The sequence below is a fragment of the Schistocerca americana genome, chromosome X (assembly GCF_021461395.2).
Source record: "Schistocerca americana isolate TAMUIC-IGC-003095 chromosome X, iqSchAmer2.1, whole genome shotgun sequence".
Lineage (NCBI taxonomy): Eukaryota > Metazoa > Arthropoda > Insecta > Orthoptera > Acrididae > Schistocerca > Schistocerca americana.
This window is the reverse complement of record NC_060130.1, coordinates 119,589,009-119,597,044: the sequence shown is the minus strand read 5'-3', so window position 1 is coordinate 119,597,044 and position 8,036 is coordinate 119,589,009. Positions and strand designations below refer to the sequence as shown.

The 8,036-nt window shown below is 42.8% G+C and overlaps 1 non-coding gene across 1 annotated transcript; it reads left to right on the top strand.

The window, feature by feature from the left end:
- Window positions 1-645: 645 nt before the first annotated feature.
- Trnat-ugu lies at window positions 646-720 on the top strand. The gene has a single exon. It is a non-coding gene; the product is annotated as a tRNA-Thr (tRNA).
- Window positions 721-8,036: the final 7,316 nt, after the last annotated feature.

Genomic DNA, 8,036 nt, shown 5'->3' with positions numbered 1-8,036 from the left:
TAGGACATTTATGTTTGTGCTGGCCATTGGAATCATACGTGGATAATTGACGAATTAGTGTGATGGTGTATGAAGGAAGTTTGGCATAAAAGCTTTCAGATATGGATCTGATCCCCTCTTGAACAGTTTTTATTTCTAAGTCATTGTAAATCGTGCGCGATGCCTTGTTTTGAACAACATGAAGTTTGTGGAGATGCGTAGACGCTTCATGTCCCCATATGGGACAGGCGTATAACATGACTGCTCGTATTATAGATTTATAAAGTAGGAGACTGTTTTTCAAGTTTAGAGAAGATATTCTTTTCATTTAGGGTTACGAGGCAGATAATACACTGTGTGTTTTGTTCGAGAGGTTGATTATATGTTTTTTTAACGTAAGACGATTATCGAGGTGAACTCCAAGATATTTGGCGTAATCAGTCCAAGAAACACCTTCACTGAAAAGCCGGATCGGGGTATGCACAGAAGAAGAAGGATGCACACGTATTCCCCGAACTCTTACGGGACTTGGAAGAATGTCTTCCACGAGTAATGAGTGTGTTGGGGTGGGACACTACGAATGTAGTGTGTGGACATACAAGGTGAGAATGTGTGTCTCGAGGGAAGCGTGCGCGAGATAGTCCCTGAATTCGCACTATCATCTGTGCCCTCGGTGGCTCAGATGGATAGAGCGTCTGCCATGTAAGCAGGAGATCCCGGGTTCGAGTCCCAGTCGGGGCGTACATGATCTGTACCCGTTGATCTATATCAGCGCCCGTGCGCAGCTGACGGTATTAATATAATTCTAATTTCTTTCTTAATACAAGAGGTTAGAGTGTCTCTGGGTATTTACATTCTGAAGATAGGTGATTTTGAGAGCGCAGTACACAACGCGGTTCCGCATTCCAAGGTGCCGATGAACTATTACATCTTTGACACCTATGACCAAGGCTGGCACCACGTGATCTGTAACCGTCCACAGCTACACCTGAAATACGACATAAATTTTTCAGGGAATATATATCTGAAGCTTTAACATCACGAGTTAATATTACTAAGAGCAAGGGAAATGGTCGTTTGTCATATGACAATGCATTTGAACTGCAGAACCAACTTGATATCCTTGGTTAGTTAATTTAACAGCAATCTCCTCCTCAGATGTTGTGAGTGGTGACCCTCTAATGGCTACTTTTAGCGTTTTATTAGTCTGATCAATTATATAAGAGTCAAAGTCGATGTGGTTCTCTTCCAAGAAACCAACACACTTCCTGTAATCGTCAGTGGTCTCAGTCGCAATGCTTACGCATCACGTCGTGATCTAGGCAAGTACGGATGAGAAATGACCTTCTCTAGGTCTCTTGCTATGTCTTTCCACTTTTTACTGTAATATATAAATACGGGATGATCTTGAGTTTTGTAACTGTTTGTAGAAGGTTTTTATTGACAGGAGATTTACTTACAAAGGCACAAGAATATGCAGCAACTTCAAAGCGATTTTGAACTGACAGGTTATACTCTACTCCTCGATGCCACTGTTGTTGCATACTTGTCGAATGGATAGCTGCTGCCTGCTGTAGTTGATGGGGTGGCTGCTGGACCAGTTGGACGTCGTGGGAAGCTGACGTCCGACAGTGCATCTGCTGTGTCATCGGTGGGCGACAGTTTCTGGTCTCCTGGTAGCAAAGACTGTACGCGCTGCTGTTCTCATGGACGCTGTTCGGGTCTCGAACAAGATAAAGGCGCTGCGCAGTTGGTTGTATGTTGGCCTGACGTTATTCTGAGAACATGTGTGGGCGTTGATGCTCTCGGTATTGGGAACAGTGGCCGTGGAAGGCATTACGATGAGGAATAACTTCTGTAAAGTCCGCCGATTATTTACAAATTGACTGTCTTCGACACCTTCCATGGTTTTTCTACGCTTTGTTAACGGATCACACATGCACCTTCGCTAGATTACACGACCATCCTGGCGTCGTCTTACAAAACGTGTAAATAGTTCGTAGCACTAAATCTGACACTGGTATCGTGGATATGACAAATAATTTAGTGGACACACTTCCGTGAAAGCGCTAGCGAAGGGTAAATAACGTTGCAGTGAACGATGTAACCTGGCGGCTGCTGGACTCGGAAAGCGCGGCAGAGGCGGCTTGCTCAGCTGTCGGCCCCACCGGCTGCCCTCTTACGACGACTCAGGCTACGGCAGACGGACATCAGATTACGACGACCCAGGTTATGGCAGGCGGACACTCGATTACGACTACTTCGGCTACGGTTACGGCACATGGAGGAGCGATAAGAGCAGGAGACGATAGAAAATTGGGGCCCCCGAATCGTCCCCCAAGACAACGATCGAGCTCACGCACCAGACGAAACTCTGCGAGCAGGACTGTCATTTTGGTGGAATACTCACCACTGTCAATGCTTATCCATCAACGGACACCACCCAGGACAATAAAATCACTACCACCGATCGGTAAGGCCGCAATCGACATGCCATGGACTTCGCCGCAAGGCGCGGACTCAAAACGCCCGACCACGAACGCGACATCACATCTGACGAAGACTGCAAGCCGGGGTCAGCTGCAGGATCTGACTCTGACACATCTCAAGTTGACGCTTACGACGCTCAGGTCGAGCTCGTCCGCCAAATCGAGTCCGGTCGGAAGCGGAAGAACTCGAAAGATGTCAACGATGCAACAGAGAGACAACCGCCACTGCCCATTGCCAACAAATTCGACCCTCTGCAGCCAGAGGGCTAGCACATGCACCACTCAACCAACGAGAGAGGACACTAGCCAAGCTGGCCAACCTCGTCTCTCCCAAGCGCCAGCTACGATAGGATCCCACCATTTGCGATTTACTACATGGGAAAATGTGTATTGCTTAACTCAGAACTGAAGTAACAATTTGCCGGATCCATCAATGTAATTTTAAAGGGGACTCCATAAAATATCACTTTGATACGTTGGCGGACCAATGGTTCAAATGGCTCTGAGCACTATGGGACTTAACATCTATGGTCATCAGTCCCCTAGAACTTAGAACTATTTAAACCTAACTAACCTAAGGACAGCACACAACACCCAGCCATCACGAGGCAGAGAAAATCCCTGACCCCGCCGGGAATCGAACCCGGGAACCCGGGCGTGGGAAGCGAGAACGCTACCGCACGACCACGAGATGCGGGCGCGGACCAATGAGTGGCGCTGAAATTCTCCCAGGAGGCGAAGATTTCTTTTTATCCTCTTCAGCCCCCTACAGAGAAAACGTTGAAAGTTGACCTCAAATATTTGCCAGCCGAAATCACAGTTCAGGAGGTGGAAATTGAACTACACAAACTTGACTTTTCGCAAGCATCAGTATATCTCATCTAGTTGCCCAGCCATTACACTGAATCACCCTCCTGAGTGGACCAGCCAGTGACTCCATCTAAGATGAACAGCACATCTTCGACACCAAAATTCGCGTTGAAACGTGACATCCAAGATGGGGCCTCCACAATACAAGTGGTGGCAGCGATATTTTCACAACACTACATACTGCACCCACCAGGCGAAATGTTTAAAGTGTGGAGGCCACCATCAGGCACAAGACTCCTTCAAGCTCGCAACCAAAAACCACCCTGCGTCAACTGCAGTGGGGAACACCTTGCCAAGTGGAGAGGGTGCAGCACATTTCAACAGGTGCTCCGCATGTACACAGCACAGGGTCGAGTGGCGAGGGAAAGGGTCCAAGAAGCAGCCCAAGCAGCAGTACCAGCACCACCGGTAGTGGACGACATGTCTGACTTCCCTTCTATTCCACTGCAGCCATCACTCAGTTCAAAACACAAGCCAGAGGAAGACAACCTACAAGCAGCCAACAGCTGGAGTAAATGTCATCCAGTAACGACGATGTTGCATCCATTATGTCCAGCATCATAGGCATCCTGGTGACCTTAAAGCAGAGGAATATCCTGACCATCCTAAATGAGACATTCCAGAAATTCTGTGCAGCAACAACCACATTGAGGGAAACAATAGCCCTGTTTGAGGGAACCATGAAGGCCTTCAATGAAAGCCATGGTCTATAGACCTCAACAGACTAAAAGCCTCACACTTTGTATACAACATCAATGATCTCCAAACCGAGAAGCCTGAACTGGAAGTCTTTTCACGTCGTCGCCACGTTGACCCGCCCCCCCCAACCCCTTCCTCACAGCAACACATCTCCTACCACTGCAGCTATTCAAGCTTCGAAATATAGTGGGCTATTGCACCAATAGAGACAATGGCTGTGTTGGATGCATGGGCATCTATGTACAAAGAAGCATTACCTATGCTCCAGTCCCCTTGCCCCAACCAGCAACGCTTGAGGCCACAGCAGTCGCCGCTTCAACTGCATATGGCACCATAACACTCATCACAGCCTACCTCAGCCCTAACTGGACGTTCAAAGTGTGCGATTTTACAACGCTGTTCGATGCCTTTGACAAGATAGTTCTAGGGGCAACCTCAACACGTAACACTTTATGTGGAACTACAGATAGATGAAACCTGTGACAACAAGCTGTACACACTGGCAGGATATGTTGAGACAATTATCTTCAGACCCAATGAGACAGCTCATGTCCTTACCAACCCCGGCCATAGACTTGATGTCCTGGACATCGCCATGATGCAAAACCTGTGTCTGGCCCTTCATCTAACCACAGTAGTGGATTCAGCTCCAGACCACAATCCAGTGCTCAGTGCTGTCGAGAAAGCTGTGGACCAACTCTGGCGCTCCTGGACCACCAATACCTAATGGCACCAGTGCAGAACATGGTTCAACAACAATTCCGACCAACTGAGCTCATCTCAACCACTGCCAACATCGATGCAATAATTTCCACTCTCACCAACAAACTTCATAGTGTGTTGTGACAAAGGTTCCATCAGATCAACAAGGGCAACCTGGCAACAATATGAATTCTCTCCCTTGCTTCAGAACCTGAAGACCCTGGGCAACAGAGCCCAGAAACGCTTACAGCACTACTGAAACCCAGCAGACAAACAGGAGAGTAAACGATTCTCCTGCATGTTACTCTATTGTGTCATCAAATATCACACCAAAGTTTGGAAGGATAGGATAGAAAACTTCATACTTAGTTCATGAAGAATGGTCACTCATAAGGGCATTAATCATCTCTTGTCCACCAAAGTACACACTCCATGGCCCTGCCAGCATTGTCTACTACACACTGGGCAACGGAGAGATCATTGCCAAGACCTGTGAATGCCAAAACACTCTGGACATCCAAGACAACAATGCTGAAGTGGACAGGGTACACCAACAGATGCAGGGACTTCAGCTGACTGAGCTCCAGGCTGACACACCATTACCTCCACCTGCTGAGATCAGGAAGGCCCTCTGACACCCATGCACTCACTCAGCGCCAGGGCTAAATGGCATTACAGACACACATCTCAAGCAGTTACCACACCAGTCATTGGTCCTCATCACCAGGAGTTTCAACAGTTGCCTGCACCTTGGCTACTTTCTACACTACTGGAAGACAGGATTGTGACAATTCCCAAACTGGGCAAAGAGTTAAGTCGACATGGAAATCACTGGACAGTCAGTCTCTTATCCACCATGAAGAGATGTAAATAATAGAATATTAATGGAATGATCAAGATACTTATGGTATGATTATTTGTTAGGACTTTTTAATGAAACTATTTTACATTTTTGGGAAGAACTAGAAAAGTCGAATTATCCCTTTTTTATAACTTTAAAAGAATTTGTGGATTATAATATTAATATTCATCATTTATTACATGATCTTGATGATAACAATTTGTCAGAAATAATAAAAATGTATATTTTTATATACACAAAATTCTTAAAATTTTCTCGGCAATTAAAAATTTTCAATCAATATTCTGTTTTGAATATCATAAGGTAAACACTTTTTACCATAAAAAATTTCAAAATGCTAAAGCATCATTAGGAATTTTGTCATTAAAACTAGCAAATAAATTCATAGTTGTCTTTTGTGTTGCATAATATATTATCTTCAAAGCATATTCATAAAATAAAGAGCATAATTGCTAATGAAATTATGTAAATTAATATCAATACCTCCTTTTACTTGTGTTACTGGTTAAAATCACAAAGTGAATCATAAAGTTTTAAAAACTTATTTGACAAAACTAAATCCCAGATTTCTTGAGGAAAATTTGCATTTGTTCCATTTTAAATAAACATTCTGTACTTTAACATTATCAAATAATAAAGAATAAACTAACTGATTATTTTGTCTTTTTATTTGAAAAATGTCAAAAATAAAATAAAGCATATGAAACTCTGCTGAATTGTAATGATTTGTTATAATATTTAGAAATTATTTTTATTTCTGTAGTCTGTAAATCAAAGAACAATATTGGTGATTCAGGATTTCTTTGATTTCAATTGTTCTTATTTAAGTAGCTAATCAGGATTCTATTTCACAATGGGTTCTCTAATTTCGAGCTTTTCATAAACAATTTTTCCTTCATTGATAATGTATCTTTTATTTCAACTCCAGCATTCATTTTTTGAACCATCTAAAACAACATGACCAGCACTAAGATTCGAAGTAAAAATAATAATTAAATCTCCTTCTGACATTACTTCTTTATAATCATAAAAAACACCACATATTTCTAATGGGTAAAGTACTTTATTTTCTTTACTTTTTATTTTACCATTGCAAAGTACATGTCCTTCCTTAGCCCTTTCCACCCAAACCCACATGATCTTGCAGGTTTGGTTTTTATTTTTTTACGACAGACTGAATCTCTTGCCTTTCTTCCAACTGACCTGCAATGATCGTGCAGGTTGTGCACTACGCGTTTATCATGTTTATGTTGCCATTCGGCGCTAACAGATTGCAGCACATGTTGTTTAAGTTGATTGAGAAGTGAGTATTATGCCGGCGCCTTGTTAGTAGCTCATAATTAAGTCAAATTGAATTGTTTCGGCTATTTGTTGGATCTGGTTATTTGTAATAGTATGTACAACATTGTGATACTGATTATTATTAGTAACTTCATATCTTTGCACAGTAATTGTGCGTTAAATTTGTATTAGCATGATTGTGCGGTTTAGGTGTTGACTGTGTAACTTCATCCTCGAGTGGGTGTTGTTGATTGTGTCATTGGCCTCCCTATATTACTGCTTTTCATACAGTTTTGAATGGGAAAGTTTTTATGCATATTCCTGTTATTTTATGCAGGTTTATCAGACAATCAAATCCATTCTCTATTAGAAGATTCGGATTTTAGTGGCATTTCGTCAGATGAAGACGACGAGTTTGTTCCTTCTCCTTCAAATATTCAGCAGGCAGACGACTCGTCTGATGATGATTTGAGTGCCACAGAAGTTCCTGAAGTTCCTGAAGAGCCCAGGAGTTCACACAGTGTCACAGAAGGTGTCAGACAACTGCTTTTTCAGAGATCAAATTTTGTTCAGAAGTTTCATCCACCAAAAATAAATTTCAGTGCTGCTGAGGTCAGTGACAAAGAGGTGCGATCTGAGTTACCTATTTCATGTATCATTCACATTTTCTTACTAAAATATCTTCTTTTTAACTCTAGAGTCGTTCACCAATTGGAACTCCTGCTGAATATTTCTGTGAATATTTCAGTGAAAAGTTTTTTAAAGAGGCAGCGAAATACACAAATATGTATAGTGTTGCAAAGACAGGGAAATCCCTACAGACTACAGCTCACGAACTGAAGGTGTTTTTTGGGATAAATTTAATGATAGGGTGCATAAGGTATGCTAGGCTACTCATGTACTGGAAGAAATCTATTTCTTTATCAGCTATTAGTGACACTATGTCTAGAGACCGTATCCTTGCATTCAGGAATAATGAACACTTTGTTGATACTATGAAACCGCCTGAGGAGGCTAAAACTAATAGACTGTGGAAAGTTCAGCCAGTGATCGACACAGTAAGAAGATGATGTCACAGTTTGCCTTGTAGCTTTAACTACTACAATATTGATGAGCAAATGATCCCTTTTACTGGGCGTTGCAAACTGAAGCAA